The following is a 23,112-nucleotide window of genomic DNA, read 5'->3' as shown; positions in this document are numbered from 1 at the left end:
AAGTCACAAATGATCAGAAAGAAGGAGAATAAAGGTCAGAAATTAGCAGAAAGAGACAGAAAAAGGTCAGCAACAAGCAAAAAGAAGCAAGTTAATGGGGAGAAAAGAGCAGAAAGAGGCAAAATAAAGGTCAGTAATGAGCAGAAAGACACAAAATAAAAGTGAGAAACGCGTAAAAAAAGGCAGAATAAAGATCAAAAGGTAGCTGAGAGAGGCAGAATAAAGGTCAGCAACGAGCAGAAAGCAGTAAACTAAAGGTCAACATTGAGCAGAAAGAGGCAAAATAGAGATCAGAAACAAGCAGAAAGAGACATTTCGACACTCACATGCCCACTCACAGATCCACACAAAGTCTCATACACTCACTCACAGACCCAGTCAGACACTCCTGCACCCACTCACAGTTGCACTTTTTGCCCTAAGTGGGATGGGTATGCCCAGACGTGGGTCCCTTGCTCACTCTGCCACTGGTTTCAAGCTAGCCTGGCTGTTGAAGGGTGACATACCGCAAAACCGGTCACAGGATGCTTTTTTCCAGTCCAGGGAGGATGTGGCTTGGCAGTTCGGTCTGGACTGTTCCCATGAGGCACAGGGTCAAGACTGATTTGCACATGGCTGGGTCCAAACTGGGTTGGCTTAGCGAGCAAAGGAACAATGGATTTAATCCAGATCTCTTGACTGGGGGAGAATGTTTGAATCCTTCCATCATTTGCTGCAGTTACACTTTTCGCAGTAAGTGGGATGGGTATGCCCAGACCTGGGTCCCTTGCTCACTGTTCCAGGATAGGATGAGGTACCCCTTCATTGGGTGGGGTACCTCATCCTATCCCCCTTTGTCAGGGCCTGCAGGGCATCCCTCCCTTCACTAGGTATGTGCATTAGAAATTGGCCCCATAATTCTCTTCAGTGACCCTTTGCATCTCAAGGGCAATCTCAAAAGGCTGTGAGCTACTTATCTATGTCATAATATATTTAGATACCAGATCCTTGGGAATGTGCACCGTCTTGTCATCAGTGAACACAGTAGGTACGCTGCCACCATTGTCACTGGATTCTACTTGTTTGTCCAGCTCTCTGAAATGTAGCTCATGGGTCCTTTCCTCCTGGGCCAACTACTTTTCCTCCATGGCCCGGGCAGTGTCCTATATTGCCCTCTTTGCAGCAGCCTCCTCTTGGACTGCCTCCAATTTTAATTTGCCCAGATTCAGCTGGAATTCTCTCTCTGCCTTTCTGTCCTCCAGCTCCTCTGTGGAAACACCATTGGAAGACACAATGCTCCCTGCCTTGACAGAGAGCTCCTCCTCCTCTCCAGGCTGCTGCTGCTCAGGACCTGTACCCAGGTCCTCCTCTTGCTCCCCCATAGCCTCCTCCGTATCTTCCGCTGCATCTAGCAACTGGTGGCAACTAAGCATAGGCCCTCATGGCTTCCTGAAGCTCCACCACTTTTGGAGCTCCTTTTGGCTGGAAGTACCCTCTCCTGCAGAATCCCCTGAACTCAGCTGAAGTAGCATTCCAGGTTGCTTAGCTCAAACTCCATACTTGCAGGGAGGGTCACGGGCACAAACAGTCGGGAACAGCGCTGGAAGTCAGTGTGAACGGCACCATGAGTTGCACAAGAGCATGCGGCCATTCGAGTGGCAGCAAATCTACTCGAAGGGCAGCTCTCTTACTGTGACCGCTGGTGAATGCTGACGAGCATTAGAAAATCTCATTAAGGGACATCAAATCTCATTTGCGCTCACCAGTTCACATATTCTGGAGCCTCGTGGGAGACTGGTGGAATTTGCCCAGAACTCCACGCTAAAGAGTAACACTGAGTGGCCATACCAGAACATTTTGCCCACCCCTATAAGATACACTGTGCCTAGCCCTATGATAACTTGGCACTAAAACAATCAGGTTTAACTTCGGGGAAATGTGTAAAGTATTTCTGCAGTACACAAACAGTAATAAAGTAGAAACACTACACAAGAAAAATCTCCCACCAGTTTAGAAAAATAGAGTAAAAGTTAATAAATTATTTGACCCCAAAATGACAAAAATCCAATCAAAAGAACCAGAGATGTGCAATTTTAAAGATTTCAGGTAAGTACAGCAACTAAATGCTCAAAGCGCCACTTGAGGTTATCAGGTTGTACGAGACCAGGTGAAAGTCACATGTTCAGGCCGACTGAGATGGAGCGCGGGCCGGATACAGGGCTCAGGTAAGTCCTGCTGAAAAAGTTATCTTCTAAAGTCCAGCGCAAAGAGTTCCATTCATGGTGAAGGAGACCGCAGGGAACAGGCAGAGGGTCAAGGATGGTGATCCATGAAGTGCAAAGAGCAGGCCGGGCATTGCGGATGGTCGACGCGGTAGTGAAAAAATCCTGTTAGCCGTTGTGAACAATTGTGCTGGAGATTTGCATTGGCCATCACTGCGGGCTCTAGGTGTTGCAGCATGAAGTGCCGATCTCGCATCGCTGGTTGTCGCTGGCAGTTGCTGAGGCGGAAAGAGCCGGGTTCACTGGAGCATCGTGTTAACGCTCTGGCAAGATCTTTAATGTGAACGGGCCCGTTTGCGGATAGGAAGAGCCGAACACTTCAGGATTTATTTCGTTTGAGGAGGAGCTCAACTGATGCCACATCAAGGGTCCAGAACTTGTGAGGCACATCTTGGGGATCAAGAACTCACCTCAGCAGAGGCCAGCAGGGCTCAGGTACGTCTGTTTGTACGTCCAGGGAGGTCCAGTTGTAGCACGTCATCAACTGGGCAAATGCAGAGAGGCATCTAGAGCTTGTTATGTCTCTGCATCCAAGAATCGGGGGACAGTCAGCTGACCCTGGTAGTTACTTCACAGCAAGCAGCAGGGCAGCAAGTGTCCTTCTTCTGTAGTATCCACAGGTCCTAGAGTTTACTGAAGAGTGGATCAAACGGTCTCAAGTTATACCTGATACCCCCTTGAAGTGGGAGGAGCTTCTGGAGTTTCCCCCTACTGAGGTGCTTGGCATTTCCTGCCTCCTCGCCCTGGTCACAATCTGTCTGGGGACACAATAAGCTAATGTGAAGTTCTTTGTGAATGTGTTGGTTCGATGCCTTTCAAGTGCAAGTGTGGTCGGTGACAGCTCCACCCCCACCAAGCCTGAGATGGCCTATCCTGCCAACACTCAGATGCTCAATTGTTTGTTATACTGTCTGGGAGGAATACACAAAAGCCAACTGCCCCTACACCTAGTAATGTGACTCAGGAACAGGCTGCAGGCACCAAATGGTTAGGACAAGAAAATGCCAACATTCTAAAAGTGGCCTTTTTTGAATTGGGCATTAAAATCGGACTTTACCACCAAAGAGGGTTTTAAATTATAATTCCTTAGATACCAAAACAGAATTTCCTACCTGCTCCCAATCAAAAGATATCACTCATTAAATGTAATAAGGTAATCCAATGTTCTACTATCAGAGAGGTAGGCCTTGCAATAGTAAAAGACGAACGAGAGAGTTAACTTAAATGTAGATATCCACCTTTTAAACAAGGCACCCTGCCCTATGGACTGCTTAGGGCCTACCCCCGGGGTGCCTTTTATGTATTACAAAGGAATGTTTCGGCCTGGCAAAATAAATGTTTAAAACTGCGCACACAGGCTGCAATGGCAGGTCTGAGACAGGTTTTAAAAGGCTACTTAAGTTGGTTACACATTAAGTGCTTCATGCCCACTAGTAGCATGTAAGCTACAGGCCATGGGTAGACGTTTTACCACTATACTAGGGACTTATAACTACATTAAATGTGTAAATTGAGTGTAAGCCAAATACCATTCTCTAAAGGACAGATCACAAGTGCTTTAGCATTGGCTAGCAGTGGTTAACCGCATCGCTGCTGCGGCGATTTTTGCACTGTGCGGCTTTTTTCATAATACCGCGTTACATGACGAGCTCAGCTCGTCATCAGCACACGCCACCCGTGACTGATGACGAGCTGAGCTCGTCATCAGCAGCGAAGGGGTTAAGTGCACAGAATCCTAAATTCAATAAAAACAAATTCAGCAAATAGTAAGGGTGAAGTCAAAAAGTGTGGTCACGTGATCCTGCAGAGAGAGCTAGGTCCAACAGGTCCCCTATAGGCCAACCCAGGACGTGAGCCTTGTCCTTCTAAGGATCCTGATGCTTTTCAGTGGTGAGACCTTGCTTCTATTAAGACGGTTGACCCAAGATATAGCCAGGTTAGGGTTTTGTTGCTTCTTGTTTATTTACATTATCGATTACTAATATGTTCTTGTAATACTCTTTTTCGATGTACAGTACACAATGTAATCCCTTGAAATGCATTGCTTTGTGAATGACAAGTCCAGCATTCTTTACAAACTCATGCAGAGGTAAATCTTGAGGCTGGCACAAGATACTGAAAGAAGAACCAGAGGGTTACGAAGAAGGATATGATCACCTTTGTTTGCAAATGGATGAGTTTATGTGTTGTGGAAGCTCGGGCATGTATAAATAACTTTTTCTTTTCACTACTATGTGAACAGTAATTTACTCACAGTCAGCATGCCCACTGGTGCTTACAGAACATCAGTTTTCCATTTTGTAACAGAGATTTATTTTTATTTATTTATTTTAGGAATTTTATATAGCGCTAGCTGGACCCGAGGGTATCAGAGCGCTTTACAACATGTACACTTAAGAGTAAAAAGCGGTACAGATAATTGAAATAAAATGAGGGTTGTGGCTGGGTAACGGATGTACATAGAAGGGAAGGGGGAGAGGAAAGGGGATAGAACAAATCGATCGAGTCTCTGAGCGGATTCACTGTTCAGAGGGGTTTGTTGGTTCATGATGGTGTCATCTGCTATCTGATCCCTTGTGATCGTTCAAGGAAGAGGGCTTTGAGTAAGATTTTGTATTTTGGAAACAAGGGGGTCGTCCTGATGTGGGGAGAATGGAGTTCCAGATTTTAGGGGTGTTTCCAGCAAATGTTTTTTTTTTTTTTTTTTTTTATTTATAAATTTTTTTTCCCCCATTTACACCCATGGTGGTGGGAGACAGATTAAAGCAAACAAAGATAAATCATACATAATTGTACATAAGAAGAAATTATACAATAATTATTAAAGAACATTATTATTTACGTCGCCAACCATTTTTCAAAAGGTGCCCAATTCTTGGAAGCAGTTAAACGTCTTTTCTTTCCTCTAAAAGCCTGTACAGAAGTCTCTAGTTTAAACCATGCCAGCATCCTGGTCTTCCAGTGACAAAAAGTAGGGGGTTCAGGATTTATCCAGAGTGATGTAACACAGAGTCTGATCATAGCCATAGCGATAAACAAAAATGCTTGGAGATGTCTCGTTTTTTCAAGAGCTGTAGAATATTCATAACCAGTAATAACCATTTCCGCTGAAATTTTAACAGAAGTTTGAGTTATCAAAGTAAGAAAAGTTTCAATTTGATTGATGAACAAAGATAGCTCCGGACATTTATAAAACATATGAACAGAATCTGCAGAATGAAATTTACATCTTGCGCAAAACGCCCCTTTACCCCCACTAACAACCCCCATCTAACAAGCTTTGCAGGCGTATAATAAAGATTATACATAGCCATATAGCTTTGCGTACGCAGAGTACCTGAGACCAAAACAGACCTAGCTAAAACCAATGGGAATTTTAAATCAATAGAAGGTACTCCAAATTTCACCGCCCACTTGTTATTTTGGTCATCTAAATCATCAGGAAGTTGCGATAGGAGAGTCTGATATAGACTACCAATTTTTTCTTTCTTTCTTATAGATTCAACAATTGTAACTTTTTCAAACATTGTTAAGTTTTGAGGAAATATTTTATCAAGAAAACTTCTCAGTTGCAGATATTTGAAAAAATGATTGGACTGCATATGAAATTTCTCTTTCAAAAAAGCAAAAGAAGCCAATTGCCCATGATCAGCTAAATCGCCTATCTCCTTCACACCAAGAGAAATCCAAGTAGTTACCACCCCCTCTTGAAATATCACTGGCAGTAATCCACAAGCATTTAATGGGGTATAATAATTAATCTTGGGAATATGAAAATGACGACGGGCTTTTTGCCATACCGAAAATAGAGCCCACAGTACTTTAAATTTGTTTTTTTTTTAAATAGCTCGGTTCAAGAATACGAGTTAATACGCCTTTTGTAGTATCTCCCAATGATATTGAATATATTGATGGAGATATATGTACCGGAAGCTCAGGAGTATGCCCTAATAGAGGAAAAGCAAAATGTTGGATCATAGCTGCCCAATAATAATATAATAAGTTCGGAACGGTCCAGCCCCCACGATCCTGCGGGAGACATGTCCACTTGGCCGCCCTCCTTGGTTTGCGATATGACCATAGAAATCGTTGACATATTCTTTCTGCTTTTATCAAAATTAGACTAGGGATTAACAATGGAAGGGATCTAAAAAGATATAAAAATTTAGGGAGAACAATCATTTTAAGGATATTGCATCGGCCAAACAACGAAAGATGTAAATGATCCAGCCGTTCTAGTTTATTATGAAGGGAATCAATAATGGGAGAATAATTCAAATCTGGAATCTGTTCCACGTCAGAAGAGATTTGGATACCGAGATATGTTGCCTCTGTAATTGTAGAAAGATGAGAATTTGGCATAGCGGTAGATTGTAAGATTTGGGTTTTTTCAATATTTAACTTATAGCCCGAAATTAAGCCAAATTGAGCTGCTAGAGACTCCAATGCTGGAAAAGATCGGGCGACATTGTCAGTTAATATTACAATATCATCGGCGTATGCCAGTGCCTTATATTCGATTCCATGAACAGTGATAGGAGTGATAGCCTGTGAGTTTTCTATCATACATAAAAAAGGGTCAATAAATAAGGCAAAAAGAAGAGGAGAACAGGGGCAGCCTTGCCTAGTGCTCCTGCTAATAGGAAAATGATGTGATTCAGTGCCTGAGATACGAATTTTAGCAGTTGGGGATATATATACATAGCTTGCAGAGCCTGGATAAACAGGGTCGATATGGGGTGGGGAGCCTCCATCATTGGACAATATGATATTAGGTACTGCTACAGGTACACTTGCAGTAAGAATCGCCACCCCCTTCCCAGCCGTATCATCAGTTGCCTTCAACTCCTTCCCCTTAGCTCCTAACCTGTCAAACATTGCAGGCACCGTTTGTTCCTTAGCGGGGATGATGAGAGGAGCGAGAGCAGCCGCCACTGATGTTGCGAGGGAGGACTTGTCTGAGCCTCCAGGACGGGGTTTCTGAGCGCCGGGTGTAACGCCCTTGGAGTCCGGCTCCTGCTGACCGCGGGTCGAGCCGCGCGTTTTGAGAGCGGCGGCCGCTGCTTTAGTAAGTGCTTTGGGCGGCATTCTGTCTTTCGAAATCCGGCAGCGTGAGGCAATGACCAGAGGAGCAGCTGTCGAGCACCAGAAACGGCAACACCACTACAAACGCCGCTCCGGATCCAAGCAAGCAGCCGGGAGAACACAGAGCTCGCCAAACCCTCGAGAGACTGCGAAGTATAATGAAGACAAGCAGAAGGTAAATGTCAGAAAGCAGTCGAGCGCCTTCCGTGCTGGATGCCGGTAGGAGTTTTCCAAGGCAGATTTGTGAGACCAGGCAGAGCAATCATTCAGGGGTCCGCTATGGTCCAGGAGAGCAGAACGCCTCCTCACTCGGCCGAGGTCACGGCCGCCATCTTGCCCCACTCACCAGCAAATGTTTTGGCTGCGTTTTTTTTCCTACGTGTTTTCAGGGGGATGAGTAGCATGGTGTCGGAGCTCCTGAGGCTTCTGGACTGGCCGGCCCTTTTGAGTTTGGCGGCTAAGTAGTCAGGTTTGCCTGTGTGCAGGGCTTTGTTTGTGAGGCAGGCTGTTCTGAAGATGGCTCGCAGCTCAATTGGGAGCCATTTAAGTTCTCTGATGGCGGGAGTGATGTGTTCGAATTTCCTGGTTCCAGTGACCATCCTCACTGCTGCATTAAAGGTTGTCTTCAGGGAGGCGAGTTGTGATACTGCTGTCCCGGTTAGGGTTGCAATCCCATAGTCAATTCTAGAGAGTACCAGAGCTTGGGTGGCTTGTTGAAGGTCCTTGGGTGGAAGGAAGGGTTTGATTTTGTAAAGTAGTTTCAGGTTGAGAAAGGCACTTTTGGCCGATCTTGAAAAATGATGTTTCATGTCCAGTTTCGGGTCTAGGGTGATGCCAAGCGATTTTACTGAATCCGCCAGGGCGAGGTTGCCGTTGAGGGCATCAATGGCTTTGAGCCATTCTTCAATTTGGGGGATGTCATTTTTATTGGAGATAAGGAGCTCTTCCGCTTTCTCTTGGTTGAGTTTCAGGTGTGTGTTTTTGAGCCAAAGTTGCACCTCCTTGAGCGTATTGTTAAGTCTTTGGATGTCATCAATGGAAGTGGTTTCCAGATAAAGTTGCGTATCATCAGCATATAAGTGAAAAGGGATGTTGGATTAACTGAGTAGAGAGGTGAGGGGTTCCATGTAAATGTTGAAAAGCTGCAGGGAAAGTACAGATCCTTGATGGACACCTCTGATGAGGGGGTGAAGGTCGGACTCAAAGTTTTTAATTTAGATTTTTTGTGAACGGTTGTGGAGAAAGGAAGAGAACCAGTGTAGGACCGTCTCCTGAAGGCCAGCCCTTTCTTGCAGAGCCTTGATGAGCAATTTGTGGTCAACTGTATCGAACGTGGCCAATAGGTCTAAAAGGATGAGAAGGCAGCAGTGATCCGAGTCCAGTGATTTGAGGATGTCATCTCTGACATTGAGGATTGTGATTTCGGTGCTACAGCCTTTTCTGAATCCGGATTGATGAGAGTCAAGGAGATTGATATTGTCGAGGTGTTGGGTCGGCTGAGGGAGTACACATCTTTCCAGGATTTTGGAAAGGAGGGGTAGATTCGAGACGGGTCTGACGTTGTTCAGGTCCTCAGTGTCTAGCCCCTGCCTTTTCAACAGAGGAGTGACTTGGCCTACTTTGAGGCAGTCTGGAATGCTTCCAGAGCTCAGAGAGCTGTTGCACCATACTGGGGCTAGGACAAGCTTCCGGTCTTTGACCAGGTGTGTGGGAAGCTTATCGAGGGCATGTGCTGAGGATTTAGCATTGGAGATTAATTTAACTATCTCTTCTTCCTGGATGGGGATGAAGGAGGACCAGTTTTTTGTGGGTATCAAGGCTTCACCCTCCTGATTATTAAACACTAAGTTCAAGGTGGAGGGGGAGAGCTTTAAGCCAAGCGAGAGATCTATCCTGGCAGTTTTCTCATTGAAAAAGTTGGCGAAGTTGTTGCAGCGTTCTTTGGATGCTAGTATTGAGGATGTCATAGGTTTTGAGGTTTGGTTCCTGATGATAGTGAAAAGCTCTTTGGGTCAATTTTTCGCATTGTCAAGAGCCGAGCGGAAGAAGGCTGTCTTTTTATTTTTAATGTGAACTTTGTAAGACCTGCGGGCTTCTAGGAGTTGATCCCGATGGAGGGTGGAGGGATTGTACCTACAGGTTCTTTCTGCACTTCTTAGAAGTCTTCTTTCTTCATTGATGTCGGAAGTGAACCAGGATCTGGAAGGAGTAACCCTGTTTTTTTTAGGTTCAATGGGGCAAGATGGTCCAGGGTGAGTGCCAGATTGGAGCGATAAAGAGAGGTGAGTTCTGTGGTTGATAGGTGATCGGTGGGGATAGGGAGGAGCGAGCTGATTTGTTCTTCGAGGTCAGCTCGGGGAATCTGGGCTGTGTTTCTGCTCCATTTGGGGGGGTCACGCTTGGAGTGTTGAGTTTGACCCACTTGGTTGATATGAAATAGAACTAGGTGGTGATCGGACCAATCTATGGGGAGGATGTGTTCGACGGAGATAGCATTGCTTTCGGCAATAATTGCGTTGAGGATTGCTCCCCTCTGGTGAGTTTCTTCTAGGCAGTGTTGGGTCAGATTGTTTTCTGTTAGTAGGTTGTTTAGGGATTGTAGGAGCGGGTTTTGAGTTTCATTCCATCTAAGATTGAGGTCACCCAGGATTATGTTGTTCGAGTTACCTAGAGCGCAATGGGCAATTAAGTCGGAAAGGTGCATCCCAAATTCCGAAGAGTTGCCTTGGGGGTGGTACAGAAGATGGGCCAGGGTGGGCCTGGCATTAAGTGTTTTAATGATGACTGAGAGACATTCAAAGGAGCTGTAAGAGCATGACGTTGTTTCCGTGATAGTGATGTTGCTCTTGTGGATGATTGTTATACCCCCACCCCTGTTCCCTTTTCTGTCTTTATTGATCAATGAGAATCCAGGAGGCACCAGCAGGTCGAAGCTGGGGTAAGAGAGATTGTTGAGCCAGGTCTCTGTGATGAAGGCAATGTCAACATCATGGAAGAGGAAGGTTTCTGCAAGTTCAGTTGCATGTTTGATAGCAGATCTGCAGTTAAGGAGCATGCAGTTGATGGGGGGCCCTTCTTTGATCCTGTTCTCCATGGGATGTGCTCTCGGAAGGCTGGCTAGGAGGTGAATATTTCTAAATCCTGTGATTACTTCTATCTTGGATTTGGGGGAGGAATTAGCAAGGGGGTTGTAGGATGTGACTAGGTGTATCAGTTCCTGAGCAGAAAGTGGGGATGTTGTTCTTCTGGGTTTTTCGGAACGCTTGTTGATCACCTTCGTGTTCGTTCTGGGAGCTGGGATCGGGGAGGGATGAGAGGTTCGAAGGTAGATTATTATTTTTTCCTGAATGGAATGAGAGGGGGGAAATTGCGCGATGGAGGTCAGGGAGGGCTTTTGCGCCTTGGCCAGGATTGATAGGGTTTCGTTCAGGCCTCGGGTCAGGGATTCAAGCTGCGTAACTAGGTGGAAGAGGCTTTGTGACGTGTTGTCCAGGGAGGGTGGGATGGTATCTGGGGCAGCATTGCCCTTGGGGGAGGGAGGCGAGTCCCAGAGGGGAGGGAGAGAGTTAGGGGCGGCGTGGCTCTTGGGGGATGAGGGAGGGGCTGGGGCAGCATTGCCCATGGGGGCTGGGTGGGGTTCTCAGTAATTGTAGGGGGAGGGGAGGGTGCCCCGGTCCTGATGTTTAAAGTGGGAGGAGCTGTCTCTAATGAGAGAAGGAGGGCTCGTGGGCCGGCGCAGTGACTGCTCCAGTTGGGCGATGTCTCTCATGTGGTGGGGGATCAGCACCTGGTTGGGTTGAGGCTGTGCTTGTGGGAAGTGTTCTGACCTGGATTTCAGGGAGGGAGTGGTGGGGTAGGGGGTTGCATTGATTCCCTGAGTGAGTATGAACGTTGTTCAATGTGGGAAAAGAGCAATGGGTGTCTTTGGATGGTGAAGAGAGGGGAATCGAAGCGGAGGAGAGGGGGGACCCGAGCCCCCTCTGTCTAGGAAGGCTCATTGGAGGGAGGGGTGGAGTCTCTCCAGTTGGCGTGGAGCTCATGGGGGCATTTTTTAAGTAGAGGGAGTCGAAGACCTCAAGGGTAACGCTCTTGGCCTGAATGAGGACAGTGCCATTGGCATAGATGGTTATGGCTTTGTTACTGCTCCTCGTCACTAGGTTCGAGAGAGAGGTCATCAATTTGTGACTATGGGGGTGATGGTGGTTTTGGAGATGGAGAGATGTGTGTTTAGGATTCTGAACCAGTTGTCAGGTCTATCGGTGTGGAAGATGTCCTCTAGAGGAGCAGTAGTAAGTGTCTACGAAGAGTGTCTCCTGGTGTTGTCTAATCAGTCTGTGTTTGAAGTTTTTTTTTGCTTTACTTGAGAGGTAGGGGGAAAGCGATTGCGTAGGAGTTCGGTCCATGGGATGTCAAGTAGTTAGTTGTTTGCGGGCGGCAATTAGTTGCGTGACCGGTGTCATTATGTCACTGGGTGCGCGGGAGGTGGGTACTTTCTGAAGGGTAGTAGGGAAGGATGTTGTGCAGTGGCGAGAGTGTTGTCAGGTCAGGAGGGAGCGTGATGGAGGAGAGAGAGAAGCAGATTCTAGGAGTGGGGAGCCGTGAGAGGCGGGTATGCGGGGGAGAGTTCCTTAGGGCTAGGGTATTGGGGTCGATGCTGTCCTGATCTCGAGCTGGTGTCTATATCGTCTAATCACCTGATGTCAGGGTCTCTAACTTTGGGGAGGTCATTATGTGTGGCAGGGACTCATCTGGTTGGATATATGGATCGGGAGATGGTTCTCAGGTGAGGAGAGGGCACGCCTCAAGGACGCGAGGAGGGGGTGGTGACTCAAGCCTTCCTTTTACTGATCCTGCCTCTGCTGATGGGATCCAGTAGGGATCAGCGAGCTCAAGAAAGCCACGCCCTATGTACTCTTTTTTTCAGCTGCCATTGCTGGGACAGGCAGCCGGGGCTGACCTTACTGCTTCTACTCCCAGGGTCCTATCGGCGATCTCTGGGTTACTGCAGGTTGTTACAAGACGAGGGTGTTATGATCTGTGGCAATGAGGTGGGTCACCAGAAAGCAAGAGTCAGAAAGTAAAACCTTTCGACCTCTGCGTAATGTGCTGCTTATTAAAGCGAGCTGCTTTCAGTCTCGTTTAGGCCGGCCATTTTGGGTCGGGCAAAGGGGCAGCACTCGAAATGACTGTTAATGCATGGAGGTCCTGGGTATCGGACTTGGGCTCAACATGGAGGTGCTAGTTGTCCCTCATTGCTGTGGTGTATATTCCTTATCTGGCCGAGTGGGGAATTCGTAGAGTGCTGACGTGTGCAGGAATCTCTGAAGTTTTCTTCTTCTGGGTCCCGGCGGCCATCGCAGGGTCAGGCATCAGGGATCTCCTGTCTGGAAGACTCGCTGGGCTTCTCCCTCAACATGGGACGTTTGACTCCCACCCCCGGTTGGCCTGGCTGTAATATGCATCCATAGGGAGAAGCCAGAAGAATATAAGCCCTCAATTGAGGTCCTAGAGCTGTCTAGGACCCTCTGTAAATCCGAGACTGGCGGCCATTACCCAGTCAGGCGACGTCTCCTCGCTAGTATTGCTCAGTGCGGTTCGGGAGTTCTGGTCAAGGATTTGCCTTAATTGGCCGGACAACGCATGGATCCGGTTGCATCTCTTTTAAACCATTAAGGAACCGAGGTGAGAACGAGGACCTCCGGTAAAGAAAGCGGAGGTGGCTAGGTCATCGCGCGGCCATTTTAGGGTCAGGCATCCGGAGACTCCGACTTTGATGTATCCAGGGGTCCCCTGCCGTCTTTGGTCGACTCAGCCTCTTTAGTGGTCAGCTGCACCTCAATAGTAGAGGGAACCAGGTGGTGCAGGTCCACGTAAGGTCCTAGTGCTGACTGGGTCCATCTCTTGGTCCAAGACTGGCCGCCTTTTTTTAGTCAGGCGGCGATGCTCGAGGTCGCGCAATACTTGGTGAACCGGGATTTCGGTCTGTCCTGGTTTGGTGCTTCTGTTAGGCGTTTCACCACCCGACGTGGAAGTTGGGATGAGAAACCAAGTGCGGAAAAGAACATATTGCCTGTCCGGGTGTATCCAGAGACCTTCTTGCGCAACTATAATGTGTTACGGGGCAATGATCGCTGCTGCTCGCCGCTGGCTCCTCGTAGACACCGCAAAATCTTGACGATGGATAGCCCGGTGAGTGCGATAACAATATTTCTCGTACGGGGGGTGGCTACTGGGTCGAACCGGTCCAGATTTACACATTTAGTGATCCTGGAACTGGTGCTTCACCCTGCAGCTCTTCCCTGGTGGGGAATATGGGTATGACCAAATCACATTTTGTTAGCAAACATAACACCTGTTACCACTAACCTCATTACAGCCTAATCATGTCCCTGAGACATGGCACATTTGTCAAAGCATCCAAGGGTGGTATAAGAGAAAGTTGGAAAACAGTGTCTAATTCCATTCTAAGCTGTGCCAAGGAGAAATTGTCAACAGGTATGTGGCTTTATCCCATGGCAATGACCTCTGCCTTAATGGAATGGTTGTGGTTGTTCAGTGCATCACAGAATGATTTATGTGTTTCCTCCATCATCAAGATGAACTACTATACTCTTGTCTTTAGTAGCTGTGTACTGCCTGTATAGTGGAAAAGTACTGCTGTGTAACCATACTCCGCATTACCATTTTATGTGTTCATCAGCACCGACTCCTGGCAGTGAGTTATCTTGGTAGGTCTAGTGGGCCTTTCTGGACTACACCTCCTCTGAGTCCTTCAGCGTAAACAATTTCACCCACTGTACCGATGCTGCCAAGAAATGATTGAAATCTACTTTCAGCACCATGTGGGCTTTTAAGATGAATGCTACTTAGTTCATAAGGGTTGGCAAGACCTATGCCACTCAAGTATACCCTTGAACAGAAATGTCAAGACCCCATCAAGAAAGACAACCTTCATACTGCCATAAAATCTCTTTACATATACAGGATAAGTGTACAACCATGCTTACAAAAAGTGCTATTCAGACTTCCCAATGAAATGAGGAAACCCATGACCACATGCAACCACCTTCTTCAGTTCCAAGTTCTTCTGTAAAACCTTTTTTTCTTAGGGATCATTGCGAACTTCTTTTCACAGTTTCTCACAACAATCTACTATCAACACTTTCATTTCACTCCTCTTCCTGCATTTCCTTTTTTGAAGTGTGTTCCTCCAGCCCAACCAGCATCATGTCCCATTACATTATGCTACACATTCCCCCAACTCTGTGTTGAAGAGCCTTGTGGTTCCTGCCTTCTGCAGTTACCCATTTGACCATATCTTATTCCCACTTCTGAATTACTGGGGCAGCGTTCATGATCCATTTTATGGTACTACATTTTGGGAGATTACCAGTCCGAATTCAATCACCTTGCTCATTGTTTTCAAATTCTTAATTTTAGGCAGTAGCCCAAGTAAATGGTGTTTTATCAAAACCTAAATATTCCAACCCATCCAATTTTCAATCTATTTATCACACACCCCCAAAAACCTGGTATCTTCGAACAACCCCACCACATGTGTAGGTATGTCCCTGATGCCATCAGCATTTAGGACAGTGTTGAAGTGAATTTTATTCGCTATTAATATGTTATGTTAATAATGTGCAAAGTAGTTTTTAGTAAAATGTATATTAAATGCGAAATTTGTAGCATGTGACCATACTTAAAAATTATAGGCCTAAACGTGAAACAAATAAGTGCTGATTTAGGTTAGTCTAACTGTGGATGACATGTTAACTGGAAAGTAATGCATTAACATTGAAAAGCCTGTTTTCACATTGAATAGTTGTTTGAGCACAATGTTTTCTTTTTGTTGCAGATGTTCGATTTTTCCACAAGCCTTCGGTTAGTTAGTCAATAGGAATTTATTTTGTATTAAAAAACTGATGGAGCATTCTTACCAGCAGTAGATGAGTCAACAGGAAGAATGAGTCAAGAGAAGAACAGTCTGGAAAAGAAAATATCAGCAATTTAACTTTCCAAGGTCTAAGGTCTGAAAGTAGATTGTGCCAGTATGATACAATGGGGAGTTAGCTTATTAGTAGGAGTTTGCTGAATTTCTATTTTAGGACTCATGAGACAAAAGAAAATCATGTTACAACCTAGACTATTGTGTGTAGTGCATGTTCCTAGAGTAGAGTAGGATTCCGTCCCTGACTCTCACTGAAGACCTGCTTTTGAGTTGCTGATGCTTTTCTTCATGAGAGGCTGCTATACTTAGATTTTGTTGATTGCCTGCTGATATATTTGAGCTGAGAATACTTTCCCACTTATTATGCAAAGGCTTATACTTGCATATTGATTCTCTCATCAGTCTCTTTAGGGGTATCTAAACTGAGACCTTTTACTCATGTTATTTCAATGTAATTTAAAATAGGGAATCTTCCTTCATGGAAGATGCTTACTGTATTTAACAAACATTGTTTTCAATTTTATAATAAAATATTGATTGATGGAATATATTAATTTTAATTCTGAAATGTAAATCTTAATACCTAATGAATGAAAAGCGAAAAACTAAAGGAATTGAAAATAAAACTCTTTAACTCAAATTAATTCTCTTTTTTGACTGAACTAAAAGCCCTATAAGATTTAATATGTCATTAGACTGATGTCGATTTCGCTTTGTTTTCTTTACCAAGTTAAGGGGTGGTAAAACGATCAGCCCTTGGAGGGTAGAGAGGTCCTCTAATGTGAGGGTGGAGGGATACGTCCTCCCTGTAGTATACTATTGAATAGAAAGTATCCTATCCAGAGCACCACCAGCTACATTGGAAAAATAGAGGTGGGGACCACTGGTACGCTGCTTGATGGCACATCCAATGCAGTGGGTGGGAAGGCAAAGTGACCCCTTTCTTCATATAACCCTCACCCACTCTAGAAGTGGCATGTTCATCATCGGTTTCACCCCAACTCCTAAAAGTCAGGGTGGGCTCAACCTGTTCCAGGGAGCACTTATGAAGATAGGATATGTGGGGGCGTAACTTTAAAGATAAAATTCCTCACCCACTCTAAAAGTATCCTTTATTTGAAGAGTGGGAGGGAAGAGTAACAATATATATGTAAGGGTGTGAGGATGTGATGGTCCTATGACCCTCAAACACCAAAATGTTTAGCCCTGTTCTATTGGCCTTTGGAGGACTGCAAGCAGGGGACTGAGCTGAATGTAGGTGTTTAGAAGAGATGGGACCTTTGATGTAAGTGTGACTACAAGACCTCCCTCTCATGCCCCCTTGGGAACACATGTTCCACTTGACTTGAGTAATTCTTAAGAGCGACAAGTACACTCTTTTACATTTTGCATGCTATTCACAATAACCACACGTTAGTCACATCACTGGGGGAGTGATCTCTTCACTGCCCACCATGATGAAAGCCCAGGACCTCACCCAGGCCGATTATAGTAAGGCCTTGATTAGGAATCAACTTCTAGCCCCCCTGTAATTCCAGAATCTTCTGGTTTAGCCTATGTAACTCTGGCTCTTGTGGGAACTGCAGCCAGTTTTTCCTTATATCTGCAGCCAAGCCAGTATACTTGCGGAAGAGGGGATCCTTGATTTGCATTTTTTTTGCAGAATGCCTTTAACCCCAAAAGTCATCCATCATCATACAAATCACTTATAACTTGTGGTTTCCCTCCTACCATCGCTCCCATGAAAAACCTCATATAGCTCAGGCACATTTTAGTATGCCAGGGAACTAACTGTGGCATATACAACAGTTTACATCCCTCCTGTCTCGTAACCTCGTTTCAAACTGTTATCAGGTTTTGTATGCGTCTGGACGAGTTCTTAAACCTATTTCTGGATGCCAAAGACAACACCATTAACTCCATAGTATATAACTTATCTTTCAACATTGCATTCTCTGGATCTTCTTTCTCTTAGTCCGTTCAGGACACTACATATGGTAAATGTTTATCTCGACAATGTGCCTTAACATTAGGTGCCAGGATATCCCCCACCCCTTCCGACAGTAAATTGAGCTCATCCAAGGCTATGTTTGCTTTTCCTGCCCCCTAATAAAGTTGTTGCGGCTGTCCATCCAGCCTCTAGAAACAGGACTCCGGTATCTTCACCAGCATATGCTGCAATATGTCCAGCAACCTCGGTGTAACAAACATTTTGCTAATAGCAATATGACCATTAATGGCAATGGAAACTTCAACCACCTGTAAATACTTAATTCCAGCCCTAGGTTCATTCCCTCCACATTATAATTACACATAGTATCCCAATCTGCGCCCATCAGTATTCTCAGATGTTGGAAGGGAGTAAATTGCATTTGTATAACATATGGGCTCCATACCAAGGTATGCACCATTTAGAGGATGTATAATAGTCTGTTGTAGATATAATTAAATCCAAACAGTTCCAAAAACTCTTTCAGAGTTGCTTCCAGTCTGACACACGTTTACTTAGAATACTTACAGGTCAACAATATATTGTCCCTATATAGCGAAAGAATCAGCTTTTCGGCTCTCATCTTTCTAATGTCTGGAACAAATGACCTGTGCCAAAGGCTTCATTACCAGAGCAAATACCAATGGGAAGAGGTCCCCCTGCTTGGTCCTCACTGTATCTTCCACCTGTCTGAGATCTGTTTTCCAGTGCATACCTGTGCCACTCTATTATGATAGAGGGGGCCCATATATTTCAGAAATGTCCCCCCAATGCATATCTAACAAATTTTGCATGGACTCCAATTGATAGTGTTGAACGACTTATGTGGATTTAAACTAGCTATGGTGCATTTCTTCCCCATTTGCATGTCATATTCCATAATCATGAAGGCCTTCCTCATATTAATGGTTGTATTCCATTGTCCCACAAATCCCATCTGGTCTGTGTGCAGTTGTGCAACAGCTACCTTTTTCAGATACAGTGCCAAAATGTTCCCTGGTATTTTTGTGTCCATGTTAATCATTGTCTCAGGGGACGGCATGATTCACATTCTAACGGATCTTTTCCTTTTTAGGAAGTCCAACTATATGTGCCTCTCTCAATGTCTCTGGGAGCATGCCCTTAGCCAGGTCCTCAGTATACATGTTTAGCAAGGGTATGGCCAGTACCTCTACATATTCTTGGTGAAATGTATCTGGTAGGCCATCGTTACCTGTTCTTTCCTGTCCATTAGTTTTTCTTCCTCTGTGTGTAAAGGTCAGTGAAGAACTCGCCAAATCTTTTTTTTAATAGAACCTTGATTTTTAACCGTTTGACCACGAGTAGTTTGCTTAGTTGCAACTGCTTGAACAAACCTATGACAGCTTTTGACAAAGTGTACCTACCACATACCCATCACAGACAGTCTCACATAACAGGGGATAGATAACAACACTCTACAGCAGATATCATCAAAGTGATGAAATGACTTATCATCATAGAAGTTTTTTCTGTTAACAGCAGGCACACGTCCCAATAGGCTCCAGCCTTATACTCGATCTTTACACTTAATACCAGCTATATGACCCCACTGTTCATGATCTGCTTATATCAATTATATCAATGACACTTTCAGAATGTACAGTACTAACAAAACCGCTAGGAGGTCATAGTCCCTCACTTGGTGTCACCTGAAATGAGCCTTGACAAAAGTTAAGACATGCTATCTGGGACTACTTAGGAATTCTGCAATTTTTACCCTGAATGTAGACTTTCAAGTCAACTTTCTTAGTGTCAAGGGGCGGTGTGAATGGCAGGTGAAACTTTTGATGAATTCAAACCAACAAAAAATAGGATAAGCATGTGTACATGTAATAGTCTACTGGCAGAAATTAGTAAATTGTAAATGGTTCCACTGGCAGATATGATAGTTCATAGGTGTTTAACTCTACTGTGTTCAACAGTTTATCAATAGGATCATACATTGAAATGTCGGGGTTGGAATGATCAACAGCACATATGGTCACAGCTTACTCATTAGTTGTCCAACTTAAACTCCTACAACATTGAGCACTTGAAGTGTAATAGCGTTAAAAAAAAGTCCAAGCACATCAACCCGGCGCTTGGAAGCCAGAAATTCTGAGATACGCAATTCTCCAAGTGCACGCCTCCATACCACCGAAGATTGAGACATGGCATGTGACAACAGCAACAATCCTGTGTCATTTGAAAAGAAGGTGCCAAGGGAAAAAACAGAGTGCAGACGGCACAAAAGTCAGTACAGTTTGCCCCTAGACTCAGACAACCACAGGACCATCTCAAGTTTAGGAGGGAACTTAATACCATCCTATTCAGTCAGACTTTTCCTGACCAGCATCAAGTGGTTGCAATCTCAAGCCAACTCAACTGTCTACTCCTTACTGGCTTGAATCAATCCGCCATTGTCAACACTGGAGCAAAATAAATTGTCTAAAATAAAGACCTCTTAGCAGATAATCTATCACTCCAAGGCGGGATTGGAGACGGAGTGCCTTCTGTTGGGTGCCCTCCTTGCTTTCCCTCCCTTCTCCCATCCCCACTCTTTCCTCTTAAGTGCTCTGAAGCTGCTCACAAAATGTCATGTAGCGCCTTATAAATCACCAATAGTAAACTACATACTTAATCTACTGAAAACCTGTTAAAATGGCAAAGGGGCTGAATAAGACCTGTAAGCTAAAGTTAAAATAAGCTGCTTCGTTGATTTTACCAGCAAGATGCTGATTTACATTCTCCATCCTTCACCAAAACGAAATTATAAGTCCCTTAGCCAAGATGAAGATTGCATAATGTATTCACTTCAGGTATTTTAGTAGAGGTAAAATTTAACTGAGCAGATTCAAGAAATATTGATTTTAGCAGTCTGCTGTTTGAATAAAGTCTTTTGTGCACACTAGAATCAATTAATGATGGAAGCTGAAGAAGAAAAGATGGGTGCACAAATATAGATTGTGAGAGGAGGTTGACAGAAAATATGTATTATTAATCCTTCAGGCAAGGTGTTCTGTTTTTTAGCAAACTCCCACAGGCTGCTGAAGCGTTTGAAGTTAAATGAATAAAAACAATCAAATGTAGAGCTGAAGAAGTTATTTTGTTTGTCAGATGGTGCAAACCGATTTAGGATGAGAATCTTCACGAACGACCCTAAAGATAAACAGTAAATGGTAATTTGGGAATCGCAGGCTACTGTGTTCATGCCCTGTCCACTGCCCACACCATCACTGTAAGCAGTCGAAAGGCCTCGTAATTGCAAGGAGCATCTTGTGCAGGTCGCGTCCAATCATTGCACAAACACATTCTCTAATAGAGAGCATGCCCTTGTCACTTCCGGGTTGATTTGTGGAGAGAAACCAATAAAACAGGTCAAGGCACTCAGAGTGAGCCACTGCCCATTTCTTAACACATAATTTACCCGACGAAAAATACAGCAATCGTTTAAGCTGGAGAGCAGGTGAAAATGAAAGTTTAGGCTATAAAGAAGTTACCAAATTAAAATACGCACGTGCCGAAAGAAAAAGACTCGTGATATTATATGTTGCTATTTGCTAACAATGTGTTGACACGGTATCATCAGTACTCTCTACACTAAGGCGCATGGATTGGTATTTTTTTAAACTGAATTCTGCTTTTTTTAACATATTGGCTTGTTTAAAATGATGCGTGGTTGCATTTCGACATAAGGGCTTGTTTAAAATGATGCGTGGTTGTATTTCGACATAAGGGCTTGTTTCAAATGATGCGTGGTTGCATGCAAGAACGTGGACCCCAAAAATATGTTGCTACGAAATTATTGTATCAACAGTATTGGCTACCGACATATTGTAAAGTATATATTGTAAGTTTTAGATTTACTATTCTTAATAACACATCTATGTGACTTGAAGATATGTATTTTGTCCAGTTAATTATATGTTGAATTAAGTGATATAAACCTACTATTTTACTCATATATACTTACCACAACAATATTTTTGTAGTCGATATTCTGGCGCTATGTAGATCTGGGGCCGTATTACAGAATGCGCCCCAGCATGTGCACCAGCTTTGCACGTCGGCCACAGCCCCTTGTTTAACACCGAAAGCACTGGCACACATATAGCTCCAGCGCTATCTCAAGAGGTCTCTCCCTCATTTGCATGGTGGTGTGGCCCTATGCAAAGTAGGGAATCCCTTTGCTTCTGCGCCCGTGCCATGTTACAGACGCAGGAAAAGAGGAAAGGAAGCTGTCAGGTGGCACACTGACAGCACACCATCTAAAAGGTGGCACACTGTCAGTGCGACGCCTGATGGTAGACCTGTGGATGGGCAAAGGGGATCCTATGGCTGTGGCATAAATATATATATATATATATATGCACTCCACTTCCCAAGTGCTTCGCTGCACCGGACAGGACCACGGACACGGTAATGGTTGTTGCCAGATTTTATTTACTGTGCAGGAAAACATGCATGCCTCAGACGCGTTTCGGGCACTAGGCTGCATCCTTGCTCACTACAAACAAACGGGTAATAAGGTGTACATTTTAAAACCACAAAAGGCGCCAAACAGTTACATCACTGCGTAAATAGCAGACATGGAAGAAATACTTATAAAAATATTTTGTAGTTCATTGACTTCAAATTGCTTATAAATATAGTACCTCTTCACAAAAACATTGCATAGTTGATATTCCTGGCATTGTTATGTTAAACATAAGACGAAATTCATGGCTATATGTACAGATAATGAAAAATATTGCTCATAACACATAGTACCTTATTATTTTAAAACATCCATCTATCTCTATAGTCATGTCGTATTAATTAGATTTAAAGTGCTCAGTGCAAGTGAATCTATAGTTAAATCTTTTCAGTAATTCACACCTTATACTGCGTTTTAATTGCAGTTATTACTATAAAGTGCTATAGCTAACGGACATTCATATCAAATTGTGGAGTAGTACTGCTAGCAATATTACATCAATGTATCTAGTGTTAAACCAGTGAAACTTTTGCATGTGAGATAATGACCCTAATACGGGTTTGAGATATAATACTCAGTATGCACAAGATCATTATAACATCATGGTCTCCATCAATAGTTCTAATACAAAAGGTGGACAAATAATGTCAACGCCAAGGTTCGAAGCCTTAAAATCCAGTAAAATACGGGTAAGTGTTACAACTCTATACATAATTTTTCATATTAATTTAGAGTACCCAAGGAAATGTAGCCAAAGGGCAACAAAAGGTATGTTCGGACTCACCTAAATGTAGAACTTAAGGGTCCCGGTATGTATTTATGTGCAAACTTCTATATAATAGGCAGGCATCATAAAGTACCCATGTGTATACAAGGAAAGGCGCCCCTACTGTATTCCTCTACTGTGTAAAAAAAGTGCTGAACGAGTGTCAAACTAATACATAAAGAAGGAAATGATTTTTATTTTTTTAAAACCATCACTACTACGGGAATATAGAATATGATATACCATATTAATATGGCAGCAAGGCCTGTAAGCAGTAAAGATTATTAAGACCGCAGCTACTAAGTTATTCTATTCTCAATTCAGGGGAAGGGGTAATAATATATATATATATATATATATCTGCACAATCCTTTGTAAAGTAAAAGAAAGCCTCCAAGCCCAATTTTGCCTTCCTCTATATTACAAGGAAATATCTCTGCTTCCTACAAAACAAAAACAAGTGCAAAGATCAGTATTGATCAACCTATAACCATTAAAATTACAAATATTGTACAAAACAGGCATACATGTATTTTATATCATTGGGACAAACTACTTTGAAAATTGAACAATGATGCAGCA

Source organism: Lissotriton vulgaris, chromosome 8 (assembly GCF_964263255.1).
Source record: "Lissotriton vulgaris chromosome 8, aLisVul1.2, whole genome shotgun sequence".
NCBI lineage: Eukaryota > Metazoa > Chordata > Amphibia > Caudata > Salamandridae > Lissotriton > Lissotriton vulgaris.
Note: the sequence above shows the minus strand (reverse complement) of the source record.